Below are 17,013 nucleotides of genomic sequence, written 5' to 3'. Positions count from 1 at the left end.
TGCTTTCATTCAGTTTATACTCATAGACAAATCAGAGTTACTGCAGTGCCTTGGTTTTCTGAAGCTGGGCCATAAAGTTCGAAACTACAGTATGTTGTTGACCTACTACTTTTCTTTATAAATAAACCATTCTACTCTTCAGAGTAGAATACTCTTTAGATTGTTTAATACGGAGCACAAACACCCAGGCGAGAATGTTTTATACACAGGCACAAAGCCTAAAGCCATAATAGTAACCCTGAGTTGATTTTCCAAAACATTTTACATAGGATGCAGTCCATTCTGCATCCCACTGCTCTGGCTGAATTTCCAATTACCGGGCAGAGCGTTTGGCAGTGCCCACTGGATCATGCACACATAACTGCAGCAGTACTGTTGGGCTGTGGTTACGTTACAATCTGAGTCAATTCCTGTAACTATGATAAGATTTTACTTATAAAATAAGCATTACCCAAAACCTGTGTTCAGCTACAACAATGTAGAGGCACCTCTCTCCAGTAACCCACCTGAAAGACCTGTTTCTAAGAGATTGCTTTTAAAAACATGGAAGAAACTATTATATTTCCAAACTGGGACTTGTTTAACCTTGGCAACTCAGCTATCAGGAATCTGCACTCACCCTCAGACAGAAAAGGACTGCAATTCCCAGCATATACAATTTCCCACCTGAAATCAAGATGCACATAAATTAATGAAGGTTTGTTGCTCTCCCATATTGATTCAAAAGCAACTGAATGAAAATGATTAACCTATAAATGGAGAGAGACTTGTGAACAAGAAATTAATGCATCTTTGTCAGGTTAGCACATTCTTATACAAATGAGTACTTTGAATAGAAGCATTCTAGGGAGAATAAAAGATGATTTATTACCTTTACAGTTGCCTGGCAAGGTGTAAGAGCAGCAGCAGGAGAGCTACATTGCACGCAATCCTGTCCTACAGAGCCAGAAGTCAAAACACCTGCACAAAAACACCAAGTGCAGAGACCAGGGAATCAAAGAAGCAGAAACTTTTATTTTCCAGGGACAGCAGAGGTCAGGCACTCTTGCTAGAGAGGCACAGGGTCACACATGGACAGGAACGTAGGCAGATACTTGAATCCAAAGGGAACAGTTTGAGCAAGGTTCAGCAGAAGCAATTAGACAAAGGTAATAGTGACAGAGGCTGAGAGGGTGCCTGGGTGAAGAGCAGTGTGAAGAACAGGTTTCGTAGTTAATGGAATAATCCGTGTTTCCTTGTTAACAAGTTGTAATTCATGGTAGAAAAAAAGATGCTGTTACACAAACTTAATCAGAAAAAGCTATTCAACTGCCTGAAAAATATTCTTCTGGCCTAGATTATATAAAAGCATTTTTGAACAAATCACTCTTTCATTTCCCAAGTTATTTGCTCCACACTGCTTCCAAGCGACCTCTGCCTTTCATGATCTTTCATTTTCAATCCTGATGCAGTGTGGAGCTGAAAAGGTTATTTTTAGTCTCTAAATAGTAACTTGCATGCCATCTAGTCCTTTTTTTCCCCTAGGAGTAAGCATCCAAGAAAATGGTTGACTTAATCAGATCAAAACAAAGACTGGGGGAATCAAATTCAAACTTAAAACAAAACAGAGCAACTTGAGAATCTGTTCCAGAGAGTTACTCAAGTCAACAAGGTTCTCCCAGGATCATACCAGTGACTATCAAACCACTGCTGCGTAACCTAACAACAAGAGATTGCTTTGCACATGTACATTTAAAATACATGTAGATGTAATTTAACAGATTTGAGCATTAAGAATGATAGATTCATTTACTAACAAATCACTCTAAGCTTGGTAACCAGTTTGAAAAGCTACACTGGCCACTCATAGGCTTAACTTTACATGTATGAACTGAAAATTCAATTTCAGAGCTTAACCAATGGTATATATGATAGTAGCTCTCAATGACAACTGGCATTTCTTAAGTTTCTTCCCGTTGTATCCTATTTCTATATTTACTTAGGTGAAATGCTACAAAAATTGGATTGTCAATTTTATTTGAATTAAATTGGCTTCTTTGTGACAAGTAATCACTCAGCAACGGTAGAATATTTTAGTATATAGATTTTTAAACTAGCAGACTGCTTTCCTCTGAGTTCATTAGTGCTATTTACCCACTGCTGTCAAAAGTGTCTGGAAATGCACAGTAGCTAGGAAGAAATCCACAAAGCTCCCGACATAAGGAGCTTTCACCCTGCGATGGAGGCGCGCTTAAGATAGTTACATAACTTGGCAGCTGACCCCGGGGACGGAAGGGCAGCATCCCAGCACTCCCCTCCCCAGTTACCTGGAAAATTAAAATAACAACAGTTTCACAGAAACATGAAAAGAAAGAAGTGAAAGTAGTCTTCAGAGCAGGGACCCAGCAAATATCAGAGTTCTGTACTGTCAGTCTGACCTAAATAACAAAGATTTCTGCTCCCTTACATCTCAGGATGTGAAAGCCTATATCCACTGTAGTAGGGAAGGCTTTGCTACTTATTACAGAGAGGCTGTTATTTTCATCCAACAAGAAATTCACAAACACTGATTAGAACTTCTTAATATAAGTGATACATCTAGCACTATCAATACTATCTATTCTTCTGAAATATGCACAAAGTACTTCCTCTGTGTATTGAACTCTGAGATGAAAAAAAAAATCTGAAGACCAGGAAAAAAAGAATAAAAAATCTTCATCAATAAAAAAAAAAAAAAAAGATACCATGTGAGATCTTGTTCAGTTACACAAAACTATAATCAACTGTTGACCTGGAATTAAGCTATAAAATGCAACTGCAAAATGAGATTGAAACATGACCAAAAATGATAATAGAGACAAATGCCATCTTCACTATCATCCTGAAATAGCAAAGTAACAATTTGCAGCCATTAAACCACTGAATTAAAAACATCACAACCTTTCCCAATTTTTTTTAATATATCTTGACAAAATGTGAGCAGAGCTAAGCAGTCTGATTTAACATGCTAACAGAACAATTTGGTGGCAAGTTCTCACTCCTACAGAGAAATTCTAGATGCAAAAAGCAATCCTCATTTTGAGGCTCAGTGTGTTATCAAAGTGATAAACTTGTTTTACAAAGGCTATCAGTCAGCTGGCTTCAAAATGCATACACATTAGCAATTGTTTTCCTTTGACATTCTGAAGTTTAAAGCAAATCTATATTAATTTCAAAAGCATTTGTTCTCAACATTAAATGAGATGAGATGTTTATTCACCAGTTCTTTCAGATGAAGTGAATGTACAAAGTGCTTAGGTGCTTGGTTTGCTAAACAGATAGCTAAAAGCTATATAAGAAAAAAAAAAAAAGGGCATGATTCAACACAGCTTAAACTTTTTTGAATCCTGTGCAGTTCTGTAAACTTTCAAGTAGTTTATCCAAATGGCCAGCATTTTTAAAACTTACAACTGAACTACCTGAACTACCAAACAGTAGCTGAAGTAACAGCACTACCTCTGAATCCAGAAGTTACAGTTACTTTAATGAGAGCTAAAGTTTATAACTGCCATTTCACATCTGAGACCTGAATCAGCAAGTTGAAGATTGATTTTCAGTTTAAAAAATTGACCTTCAAAGTGTCTTTCATAGCACAGCACACAATATGTGTGTTGTGACAGACAATATGAGTCTGTTGGCTCATTCTCACCCTTCAAAAGCCCTTTTTAAAGTGATAACATATTTCAAACTGTTAGCAAAATATAGATTTTCATACGTTCTGTATATTGGAAAAAAGAGGAAAAAGAAAGTAAGATAGAATCAGTAAACTACAATAAAAAAGGACAATATTTGTACCTATTTCCTGTTCCGTAGAACATAGGAAGTATATTAATGAAAATGCATGTGAAACGAACCTGTATGACTTAGAAATCAATAGCTTGAAAAACCTCAAATTCATGTAACATTCACAATAGCAAGGAAAAATACCGACAAATTAGATCAGATAACTAGAGTGCCAGTTTTCGTGTAGTAATATTTTAGGTTCAGAAAGCATACTTCTGCATCAGTCACTACTAAAAAAAAAAAAAAAAAAGCATGGATAATGCCTAGGTCTCCTACTACTGTACATCACTTCAGTTAAGTGTTGATTGCACAGTCTTCAACACTACATCCATCAGCAGGAGAACAGTTTACTAACTCCACAACAGAACATATTCCTGCTCCACAATCCCAGTAAGTCCCACTGAACACTGCTGAATACAAACCTATCTTTATTTATTGTAACTACCTACCTCAGTAGTAGCAGCAATAATCCTACTGTCATTTAAACTAGCATTGGAGTGTCATACGTATTTTCAGCCTACAAACCACACCAGTGTGCATTGGCCACATTTTCTCTGCAAGCAACAGGTGGCTGGCATTACATCCAGCAGCCACAGGGAGGCTGGACCCCAATCACCCCAAAGGAAGCATTCCCTTTAAAAGAGACAGCTGAAGGACCTTTGTTTGTTTGTCTTAGGGACCACAAGTGTAGGAAGCTGTATGGAATGTCAGACTGCCCAACGCTTTTTGTGGTGAGACAGCTACTGCCACTAATGAAAGAAACGATGGAAGAGTCCTATTATAATAATGGGCCAAAATGATTATGTGCAATACTAAAATTCTGATAATTAAAAATGTGCTTTCAGGAGAGGAAAGGGTAAATGAGAGCGAGTTAGGAAAGGAATAGAGCTGTGACACCTGTGGGATGATCCCTGCTCTGCATTTGACTTTGTGGTGCACCATCCGTGCTCTTCATTACAGCCTGTCAACACATAGCACCACCTATCGCAGGGCATTTTAAGTTGTGTACACCACACAATCACTGATGGCATTGAACTATTTCTTTCTTTTTCTCTCATTCACTTCTCAAACTATTTATTTCTCTAGGAAGAGCTAGAGATCATAGGGACCTACAATTCAGGACACTTCAATGTCTTACATACATCATCTTATTTATCTCAGTATAACAGAAATAGTGCTATTCCTTTAATGAAGCTGCTGTATTTGCAATAGCTCCTTAATTTATAAGTAGGCCATGTGGGGGGATTTACTAGGGATCCTGGGGGAGGAGGAAGAAAGTCTTTAGAAGGCTCCCCCTCACTCATCAAATTCCTCCTCCTCACTTCCAGTTGGTGGCATTGGTTTGGCGTGAAAATGGCCTCAAGTTCAGGGATCCATGAGCACAAATCATTTCTAGAGATCTCTGTATTTCAAGATCCACACCTTAGTCCCGTGTGAAGTCTGTCCATTACATCTTATATTTGACAGGCCTGTACTTCATGGACCTATTTCAGCGTTCCTGAACACAAACTGCAATCATCACACATGGCCCACGAAGGCTCTGGTTGAGGATTACATCATCCTGCTTTACACTGTCAACAGTGTAAAGCTGTTATGCTGTCAACATAAGAACGTTTGCTAGTTTAGCAATAAGGATGAGACTCCCACTGCTGCCTGAAATATAAATTGGCAGATATTAGCCTGCAATTTCAGCACCTAATGCAAAAAGAAAGAAAAATAATGGCTTGAATATGGTACCAAGAGCACTTAAAGAAACATCTATTCAAGCTCTCTTTGACCATGATGGTACAAGAAAGGTGCTCTTGCATGATCACTGAATTGTTTATCATATTATATGGATACTTCCTACTATCAATCAGTTTGCTCAGCTTCACTGGAAACGCCCACATGCATGTATGAGGACTGGTACCTGACTCCTAATATTGTGATGACCAGATTACATGCTGATATACTCTAAGTAAAACACTACTGCAACAGCACTCAGTGGTAGTAATATTTTACAAATAACTGAAAAAGCTAGCCAGAAACTCCAGCAGCTACAAAACACTACAACAAAAACAATCTTTCCTCCCCACAGTTTAATATTTGGGGCTTAACGTGGTGCCATCAATTTGAAAATAGTTTTTACAAATGAAAACAGGAGAAAATGAGCAGCTTCAAAAGGATGTGAGTCCTCAAAAGCCTCTCTAACTGGATTGACCCAATTTACAAAAATTCCTTTAAAGACTGAATTGGTTCCAAACCCCCTGTGTTTTGCTATTTTAATCCATTTTAGGGGATCTAAATAGAGAGTCTGTCTTCATCAGTAATAAGATGTGACTCTAATATACAAAATATTCCTATAATAGTATATATATTGCTCACCCATAAAGAAATATACCATGTAGTTGAAAAGCCTAGAAAAATAACATGCCTTAAATGCTGAACATAAACTTATTTCTTAGAAGGTCCAAAACAAGAAAGTAAAATGACATACACCAGACCTTCTACACACCAGCTTTACTTTTTGCTTAGAAGAAAAAAAAGCATGAGAATAGTCTACCAAAAAGCAGTTTTCCAGGATGTGTTTGAACTCAGAGGATCAGAATAATGTACTTTCTGAATCATAACCTCAGCCTTACTGATGCAACCCTGTAGTATTGAACAGTTTATTTATCAGGTCAGAGACCATATTGACAATGGCATTGTGGGTTTTTTTGTAGTTAAAATAACTCCAAAATCTGAGGGATAAGTGACCTCAGTATATCTGCTTCCCTTCACGACTTGAATCACAGCAGTAGCACAGATCCAAATTTGGAACAATATCACAGTTAGCCCTGTACTCATCTATCTTGGTCAGCTCCCAAAAAGCAACACTTAAAAGCAATTGGCTCTGGCATGTTTGTTTGTTTGTTTTTAATAGCAAAAAGGCATTGTCTGTTAGGTAAGAGCTATACTCAATAAATGTACTGAAATAACAGTCCTCAGCCTGAGGCTAGAGAGCCATGGGATATTTAAATCATTTACAGGTCTCAACTTGATTTTTCGCTGTTTTTATCTTAATTTTTGAAACTACACTCTCAGTGAAGCAGAAGGGCATAAACTTACACAGGCAAATACATGCTGGCTGCAGAATTAACTGTTTTACAAATAGTCAAAAGAAACAAACACAATCATTTCTTATTATGCTATAATAACCACCCCCCCCCCCCCAACCTAAAACATGGATGACATGGTCCACATTTTTTTCAATGAATTATGTTAGGCAGAATATTACAATGTTTATTCTTCTGTGCTTCTGACAAAATTTTTCTCAAGTCTGGAGGGTAAATGCAAACAAGCTATATGTCACAGGATATTCTCCATAGCCCAATAAAGCAAATGTAGACATTTCTATTGATTTTTGTGGGCTTAAAATCACAGCGTTTCAGCTCCAGAACAGCCCTGATGGTGGCACAGTTCAGGAATATAATTAAAACACAGGTCAAAACTATAGTCTATTTAAATCAAATCTTCAGCACAGTAGCAATTACAGCTAAAAATAACTGAGTTACCTCTGAATTTCTCTCTTTCTTGACAAAGATTATAAGCTTCATGTATCGCTTTTATAATTGGTTGGCAGTCTAGATGCAGTGCTTCTTATTTCACAGCTCATGAAATATTCACAAGTTCAGAAACAGGAGTTACTGTGCAAGCAGTATATAGATATATTTGTATATCTATAGGAAAAGTTGCTCTCCACAAGCATGTTTTACCTTGTTAATAGAGAAAGATTTACTGTATTACTGTATTCAGAAGATGCTCCTTAATCTAGCTTTCTTTATTATAAGGAAAGATAAACTGAGAGCTCCAGGATATATGAGGAGGAAAAAAAAAAAAAAAAAAAAAAAAAAAGAGAGAAACTGAGAATAGGAGCAAGATTCTCAGAAAATAACTCATTCCAAAATATGTAGAGAAGTACAGAACACATAGGCATTCAAATTGAAGCTGGTGTATTTTACTTAACATAGCCTGCAATAAAAAGCAATATTCAAAAAAAAAAAAAACGGTAGCAGCATGTGGCAGTATGATATACCAAATTCTTCTGCACACAAATTACTGATGAGAGTGCAAATTTTTTATTTATTATGAATTTAACTGACAAGATTACATCCTACAGAATAAATAGTCATACCAAGACCTCCTACTGATATGGAAACAGATTTAAAATAATTCCACAGTAGAAGTAGCAAAATGAATTCACTTACCTGCTAGTGTTGCATTGCTGAGACTGTCAAAAGAGGAAGCCCTGCGGAAACAGATTTTTCTATCAATAATTGACAGATGATACAGTTTTAGGCAGCGCTCATAGACCAGGGAAAGACACGCTGCAGCAGCAGCTCCTTCCCATTTAGCCTAGCCCTAGCACTTTTTAGATCTCTTCCTTAACCCTTTCTAGGTATTTTCTCTGTTTCAGGCAAAAAAGAGAAAGGCATGATACATGCTATAAGAAAAGAATACATTATTTTTCCACTTTACTTAGAGTGTGACAAGAGCTGTGGGAAGAAAGTCAGTGGGATTAGTCATAACAATAAGCTAAAGTGAAGTGAAATCTAAAAACAGAAAATGACTCAGTGATTGGGAAGGAGTTATACCAAAGGCATTAGGTACTATAACAAGAACAATGATTTCTCTAGATGTAGAATTGAATTAAGAGGTCAAGACCACAATAACATAAAATAGTAGCACAGAAGTAAGCTAAGATGAACAGTTCATAAATTGCTCTAAGAAAAACAGTTATGATTCTCTTCCTGGTTCATACTGACAGATTTCTAAAGCTACCGGTAGAAGAACTGACATTTTTCCGAAGTACTGGCATTGCATTACAAGCAGTGCACATATATGAACATGCAGCGAACTATAGCTTTCACACAGGACCTTTCAAGTGAGAAAATTCTGAGTACTTTAAGCCATGCGGTAACAGATATTTTGGAAATGGTGGCACATCTCTATGTGACGTCAAGTTTGAACCAGTTTCAGAGCATTCAACTCCCTTACACAGATTCTGCAGAGGAAGCAGTACTAGACAAAACCGACTGCACAGCTACTGTCACATCTGCTCTACAAAGACGAAGCATTGTAGTGAGTCAGATTCTAGCGAGATCGAGAGGGATATATACACATAAAGTGCTCTCAGTGCTTCTAGTTGTGGTGCCATCCTTCAAGAACCACATACAGGCAGAACAAAGCTGGGAACAAAACGTGCAAAGGCTACAACACACATAAAAGACATTGCCTCTTGCTTCCTCCTGCTTCATTTATGATCTGTAAGAGTACACATTCTCTCTACACCACAGGGAATGCCTTTCTTGCTTGCACATTCAAGTTCAATAGAAAATCAAATACTTACGCACCTATAGTAAAAATATGCAAAGAAATAAGGCTCTGAAAATTCCACAGCTCTGCCACAGTTTGTTGCCATTTCCCCAACTCATGAGAAGTATGTATGGCTCTCCCCTTCACATCAACCAGTAGGTAAAAAACACTACAATGAAATCCCACAGGTGACACTGCAATAACATTTATTCCTTAAACATAAAGAAGAACGGTGGATTCATCTACACTGTAGATGTTTGAGCTAATTTCTCTTGGCTGCCTTCAATCAGCCTACAGGCAGTCAGGGTTGGCAGATGCAGGTATCAGCACTGAAGCTGTATAAACATTGATAAAATGAATCCCATCCAAATTGCTCTGCTTGGAAATGTTTCTCCAGAAAAAAAAAAATAAAATAATAATAATAATAATAACAGAACAGAAGAATTAAGACTTCTACTTGGCACATGGTTTGACAGGTACATCTTCCAAAAGTGAAGAGAAGACTTCAAGAAACGGTGGGGAAGTTATCAGAAGAAACTCAGTGCAACCAACTGTGACACAATTTCCTGTGGAAGCACAGAATCAACACTGAAATCTGCACAGATTTCAATGCTGAAAAAAAAAAAAAAAAAAAAAAAAAAAAAAAAAACTGCTTTACAAAACTGCTTTAGGAATGACTCTAGTTTACATTGTTTAAGTCAGCTTTTTCCTTCTGGATCAATCCACGTTATTATTTTTCTTTCCTATTTAGAATCCAGCTGTTTATGTCATGTTGGTGAATCCCGAGATGCTTTCAACAACAGAGTTCTTTTGATTGGTGCTAACATGCTTCCAGTTCTTTGCAGTTAAGAAAACCAAGTCAGACTTCCAACAAATGAAAGCACTCTCCAATTCTTCCTCAGTTGTTTCTCTAAATATTTTATTGCAGAACTTCTTGTGTAATATACTCTGTATTCTCAACAGAGCACGATGCTTGGTACAACTTCAAGGTATTTTTGATAATAATCAAATGCATACAATCTTCCCAAATGTCATAAGATGTCAAAACTCTTTAGCAATCTATTAATTTCAAAGTTAATTGCAGTTATAAAAAAAAAAAATAGTTTTAAAGTTTTCCATGCAGTTTGAGGGTTTGTGTCAAGTCTTGGTTTTGCTTCGTGATGCATTCTGGTGGCTTTGCATAGAGCTAATACGATCCAGCCTCCACTTCCCTGCCCACTTAGCTCTGACAACCATTCTCCATTCCGTAGGATGACTGCTACTTAGCTTAACGGCCCTGTCCCCAGGCAGCCTCTTTTCCTCAGGAAAGCTCCCGTTGATCACAGACTCCATAAGCTTTTGCTTGCAGAAGCTGGTCAAAACCCAGTCTTCAGTGAACCTATGTGCTAAAACTCTGTACTCTTCTCAAACTACTTCTGTTTCACCACCAGAACACCTGATGAAAAATCTGAGTCAGGGAGTGGCAAGGGCCAGCTACTCCCTGAAAAATGATGGACCGGGAACCAAGGGCAATAAAAGGCCAGCAGGGCAGGAGCCTTGCCAGCCAGGACCCAAGCCAGATAAGGAGGTCAGCCCCAGGGATGAGAGCCTGCTTCAGTCAAGTCAGATCTACAGACAAGCTTGTGGTGATGAGGCAGATCCACGGCCAAGGTGTGAAGTTGATCCACAAGTCAAGGGCAGCACCACGTGCAATGACAATAACCACAGTCAGACACAGTGCAGGTCCCTCATGACACGGCAGGTCTGAGGTGGAGCTGGGAGGTCAGCCCACGGGCCAGGGTCCAGATCAAGGGGACCGTGTGCACGGCTGTGGCTGAGCTGGAGATCAGCACTCCTGTGACGTACCTCAGAGAGCAGCTGAAGCCCTACAGTGTCCCTAGATCCATGGGTAGGGACACAGCAGGAGGATCCAGGCAGGACTGGATCTACTGCTGGTAGGATCTCCAAGCACCCTTAGCACTCTAACAGTCAAGTGTCTTCTTTAGGAATCTTCCCTGAAGTTACTGCTCACAGAGGACTTCTCCCAGTAGCTCTACATATTGTCACAGTCCCCATTTTCTTCCATCAAACTGTTGCAGACAGCCTGCCTCAACTGAACTATTGATCAGTCATCTGCCAGTAGCCGGAGCAGCACTACCTATGCGTGCCCATGACTGACTGGAATCTGAATCTTCTTTATCAATGAAGCTAAATGGTGTGCTGGCTACCTGCAGCAGACATTCCCACACCCTCATTATAATATATCTTCTTTTATTTTCATTTCTGATAATTTTTATTTCATTTTCCTAGAAAATACCAAATACTTGCTTTCTATATTTTTTTGTGTTCATAAATGCTATTTTTGGCAAAAAGACTGTAAAGCCCTTTCATTTTCTCTTCAGACCAGGAGGCAACAGTAGAAAGTAATACACAGGGCTTCAGTGCGTGCTTGGGGTCATTAACTGGATCAATTCTCAACCAGTGTCCAAATTTTTAAATCCAGCTCCATGTTGTTCCTTTATTTTTCTTCTGTTTCTTTACTTGCAGGATATTGATGTAGAGCAGCATCTGCAAGATGCTTGACTGTAAGAAAGTCCTTGCAGCACTCCAAAAATAGCACTGATTCCTGTTCCTTCATGCAGTAACGCCTTACTTTACTCACTGAACATATCCTATCCATCCTTAGAAATCTTCTTTTCAGCATACGCTTCCATTTTTAAAACGGTACAAAACGTACCGAACTAAGTCACGTTCTCAGATCACTTTTTGATTTTTCAAGAAAATCTTTTATTCAAATTAATGCCTAATTGTTAATACTTGCTAGTGTTTTATAGTCTTCCAAAAACTTCAGTTAACAGAAAGATCAAAAATTACAATAATATTATATTCCTCTAAAAAGCCACATAACATAAAATATTATTTTATGGGTGTTTTGGTTAAGGGTGTTTTGTCCAGATGAGTAAGTTGCACATTTTTCAGACCTCTTCCATCAAAAATTAGTATCACGTGCTTTAGAATACCACCACCCCCCAGCCCAGAAAAGCTTGGAAGGATACAACAATACAACAAATTCACAGAAATTTCACATTCAATGAACACTAAATACATGAGAACTGCCTACAAAAAAAAAAAAAAAAAATCCAAGAAAACGCAGAGACTCCCATTACATGGCTCTCCTATGTATTCTTCAGAAGCCCATTCTGAGCAGGTAAACAAGCACAATTTCCCCAACAAATCTCACAATCTTCTGCCCTGACAGTCCACTTTTTTTGGGTGTTCATAATCAGGATTTAGATCTTTGCCTTTTCAACTGCATAAATTCACGATTAAGGATCTGATTCCATTTTCTCATGCTATACTTCATTTGCACCCTATAGGGATATTACTGTGCTGGATTTCAAGTGCTAAAAATAAAACAAACACATGTCAACTGAAGGACAAATTTGGAAGGAAACATGCTTTAATGTAACTAAAGAAGAATATATTTAGCATTTTGCTACTAAGCAAGGATGAAAATAAACTTGTCAACACATAGCTGCATCTAACTCCGAAGCCCACAACCCACTTAATTCTTTCTGTAGCATTTATTATAGATGAGAAGTGGGTTTAGTTTTTCTTTCTTCTTAAAAGTGACTGTTGGTTCTCTCTGTGAGTCCTGCTGGCCAGAAGAGGCTTCTAAATTGCAGCATAAAGCACTTCATCCTTTTAGGCATCACTTTTTCTATCAATTAACAGTAATGTAACCATCCAAAGAGCATTTGAGCAGTGGTACATATGAGGCTTCTTTCTGGAATCCTTCCAAGACCAAATTCAAACATAAGTGGGAGTTGCCATGCCACTTAATCCACAGAAAGAAAAGAAAAGAAAGAAAGAAAAAAAAAAGGAAAAAAAAAAAGGACCTAAATCAGAAAGGAGCTTTCTTTTATGTTTCTTCCATTATTATTAACTGGTGCTCACCATTAAGAATACTGTTTCCTTGTTCCCAGAAATGAATGTTGATAATACGACACATGTGAATATATTCTGAAATATTACCTTTGAAGCAAAACTTTTTTTTTTTTTAAAGAAATACCTATATTTTTAACATTTTAAACTACTGAAACATATACCTTTAGCACATGAAAAGAAACATTGCAACTATATACGTGCATCTTCATTTTGGAGATACCATATTCAGACTAAAACTGATACTGAAGGCAAGGACTATTATTATATATTTGATCCTCTAAAATGCAAAACCAAGAAATTATTCTATTAGGCAAGACCTTGTTTCCTGGTATATAGAATTCAAGGCAAGAGCAAAAGCATCTATAAATGTATAAATTAGTATGGTAATTTGTATATGCCTTTGTATAGGTGTATGAACACGTAAGACAGAAGGCAATTGAAACTCTTTTGCAAGCAATAACTTTGGGAACAGGCAAAATATCAAATACTTTAGGTGCTACAGAGTCTGAGGATTCCTACAACTACCGCCACAAAAAACAGTATCTGATAGAGCAAGGCAGCATGAAGCCTCCTTGGCTTGAAAAGGTTCCAGTCATAAGAAGGGTAACTACTGTGGAACGCAGATTTGCTCAAATATCCAACCAACACAAAGGTTGACCACTTCAGCATGTCACAGGTTTTTTCTCCCACATCCACTCAGTTACAGATGCTTCTCTTACCCACCAGCATAGTCAAGATCAATGAATTCAGCTCTAAATCAAAAATATATTAATATTTTAAATATTAACATTAAAAAAGGTTCCAGTAAACTTTAAAGGTGGCTCATAATGTCTGCAGAAGGAATAACTGTGAATTACCATTCTGGCAAGGCTTTAGTTGAGTATTAATGGAGCTCTAAAGAGCTTCCTCCTAATTAATAAGGCCCAATTTAAATCCTACTGCTGGAAGTCAAACAGCCCCATTTAACTTCTAAAGTGTATGGAAAATAAAAGTGAATCTCTTGCCAGATATTCTGAAGTTCATAAGGGAAAACCAAAATCCAGACAATATCATCTGAAAAATACGCTGTGGTACTTACAATTTATTTACTATTATTTTTTATTTTATTTTATTTTATTTTTAACTTTGACAGTTTGTATGCATCTTTCCAAATAAAATGAACTCCCACTATCTACACACAGACTCTTGCCCTCTTTTGGGAAAAGACTAATCCCTCCCCCCTCAGACCATTATAGAGTCTCTGTGTCAACTCTGGATAATGGAAATACCTCAGGAAAATGTAAAAGACGAACAAACACTCATTTTTTTTTCTTCATGGACTGATATAAAGCCTATCAATATGATTTTAGTGCTTTTATGATTTATGATTGGCCCAAAAGTCACAATACTTCAGGGCAATGATAACTCTCCAAGTGCTCTGCAGGTCTGCAGAAACTTGAAGACATGGAAAATACGCATTGTTAATGTCAATGGTTTTTCTTTACACCAATGAAATTGACGCACAAAATCAAAAAACATTAGTGGTTCACATTGCAACATGTTGTCACACTCATTTTTGAAAACAACACAGAAGTTTTATGCAAGTAGATACAAAGTAGCTGGGGAAATGTTATCATTAATTTCTCTTTTTCAGACATCAAAATTTCATTTCAATTTTCTTGCTTTTCTAAGGATTTCCATCCTTTAACAACATATTCTTAATTTGTATGAATGCATACATGTAAAAGAATCAATGCAACATTATAACAGAAAAAAAAAAAAAGGAAAAAACAGAACATTAGAAAGCATGGAAGTACAAAAAATGACTCATTTGCCATATGTGTGCTGCAGACATTTTTAAACCATATAATAAATACCCACAGATGGAGATGATTTAAATCAAGAAATCATGCTTCAGTCTTTCTTGGTGCTGACAGCTCAAAGCGGGCACTTTCAGCAGGCAGCATAAGTATGCCACATTTAATTTTCAAAATAAATATTTATGGCTTTCATTATAAACATACAGCATGAAAAAAAGATCTTAGAATAAATCATATTTATACAAAAAGATTTCAAGATGGTTTATTGTCCAACTGCTTGTTGACCAATTCACATCCCAGTTCTTCAGACTTGTCCACAACCTAATCTACACTGCCCATTTAACACTGGTCACTTCAGAAGAGATAGGGAACAAACCATTAGTTAATTGCAAACCTGAGCCTCAGACTGCTGAAATGGTTCCTAAGTTGCCAGTATAATTACCAAATAGCTGCTGATGGGCCTGATCTCCTGGCCTCTTTAACACTTCCAAATTGATGGGCAGACCTCTTTGGAAGTATGTGGCACGTACCCAAACTATCAGAAATATAGAAAGGGGGCATCTTTCAAAAAAAAAAAAAAAAAAAAAACCAAGCAAAAAACTGACAACCAGTGGTCTAGACTTTCTTGCATAATATTACTGATACCTACAGGTAAAAAAAAAAAAAAAAAAAAAAAAAAACATTATTTCCTCAGGGAAGAATTCCCAGGCAGCTCACATCATTTCCTGAGACATTGCAGCATTTGTCTTCAGAGAAGCTGGCTTCAAACTTAATAGCTTCTTATACTAGCATAGACGGTATGTTTGCTCACCACACAGGAAAAATCCCTGGCACTACAACTGTTTCTGTCATACCTTTGTTCAAAGTAATATTGATAGGTATTCTTTTCGTATTTTCTGTTCTGGGAAACAGGATTTCTACGCTGAAAAACTACATCCTTGTACTTGAAACGGGGGCAAAAACTACCGACTCCAAACCACTCTGTAGATTTTGAGATAACGTTACAGAAATTGGGTGACAACCAATTCCTGCACACAAAAGCACTTCTCATCTTTCGGTTGTGAGAACAGCCAGTGAGATTTCTGTGAGTGGTAGCTGGATAGGCAGCACCTGCAGGTGCGAACAATCAGTTAAGTGCTGGGGCAGAAAGGAATACCGGATCAGCTATTTGCTGCATGGCTGCTCTGGGTATTTTTGAGAAGCAATACATTTGGATTTCGGTAATCAAAACGCAAATACATGAGCAAGGCACAAGCATGATCAGAGACGCTACATCGGTTTTTGAGCTCAGCAACACGTTCAGACGCAGCACCAACCGCCTCCCCCTTTGCTCACAGCTCCGTGGCGCTTCAAACGCAGACACGGACCCAGCGCGGACCTTCAGCCGCCGGCAGCGAGCACAGGACGGGGACACTGACACGGCCAGAGCTCCAACTTGCCCTACATCCAGCCTCCACCGGGCACCTCTGCCGGCAGATTTCGGTACCATTCGGTACTATTTGGCCCCAGCCAGCCAGCCCCCCGTTAGAGATGCCGGACTGCGGCTGCAAAGCCCGAGAGCACCAACCCCGAGGGCACACCCCCCGCTCCGCCGCTCGCTCCCCGGTCCCCCCACGCTCTCACCCCTGACGCCCGCTCCCCCCCCCCTTCCCCACCGCCCTCCTTCTCCTCTTCCTCATCCTCCCGCCCAGGCGGCGATGCTGAATCACGGCGGGCAGCCGCCCCGCTCCGCCGCCTCTCCCCGGGGACAGCAGCCCAGCTGTCGGCGGAGCCCCCCCGCCTGCCGCCGGGCAGGGGGCTGAGGAGAGGCGGCGGGTAAGCGGCCGCCGGCAGGGGCGGCACGGGCGGAGGGGGGGATGCAGGCGCCCCGCCGCTCCCCTCACCGTTACCTGGCGGGGCGGCCCCGGCACCGCGCTCCTCTCGGGGGGCTCCTCTCGGGGGGCGCCCCACGGGCGGCGCGGTGATGTGAGGGGCGGTGCGGCGGAGCCCCCCTCCCCGAGCAGCGCAACCCGCTCCGCCGCCCGCCGAGCCGGGCACTAGCGGGAGGTGGAGCGGGAGCGTAGGGCTGAGAGGCAGGGACAAACCATTCCCTGCGCGGGGGACACCGCCGGCGGCCGGCCGGGCGGAGCCGAGGAGACCGAGCCCGCCCACT

The 17,013-nt window shown here is 39.4% G+C and overlaps 1 protein-coding gene across 11 annotated transcripts in view; it reads right to left on the bottom strand.

The window, feature by feature from the left end:
• Positions 1-16,892, bottom strand: part of TTLL7 (tubulin tyrosine ligase like 7) — a 71,865-nt gene extending 54,973 nt beyond the window's left edge. For 3 of the 11 annotated variants that reach the window (XR_003498850.3, XM_027463289.3, XM_027463291.3), the window contains exons 1-3: positions 16,751-16,891; positions 8,028-8,068; positions 872-960 (exon numbers count right to left, since the gene is read on the bottom strand). The gene's annotated coding sequence lies outside the window, so the exon portion shown is untranslated. Of the gene's footprint in view, positions 1-619; positions 667-871; positions 961-8,027; positions 8,069-16,750 lie in introns of all 11 variants that reach the window. The other 8 variants (XM_072041958.1, XM_027463296.3, XM_027463297.3 and 5 more) reach the window with 4 other exon arrangements.
• Positions 16,893-17,013: the final 121 nt, after the last annotated feature.

This window comes from Anas platyrhynchos, chromosome 8 (assembly GCF_047663525.1).
Source record: "Anas platyrhynchos isolate ZD024472 breed Pekin duck chromosome 8, IASCAAS_PekinDuck_T2T, whole genome shotgun sequence".
NCBI classification, from domain to species: domain Eukaryota; kingdom Metazoa; phylum Chordata; class Aves; order Anseriformes; family Anatidae; genus Anas; species Anas platyrhynchos.
The sequence above is the reverse complement of the archived record's forward strand: the minus strand, read 5'-3'. Positions and strand labels throughout refer to the sequence as shown.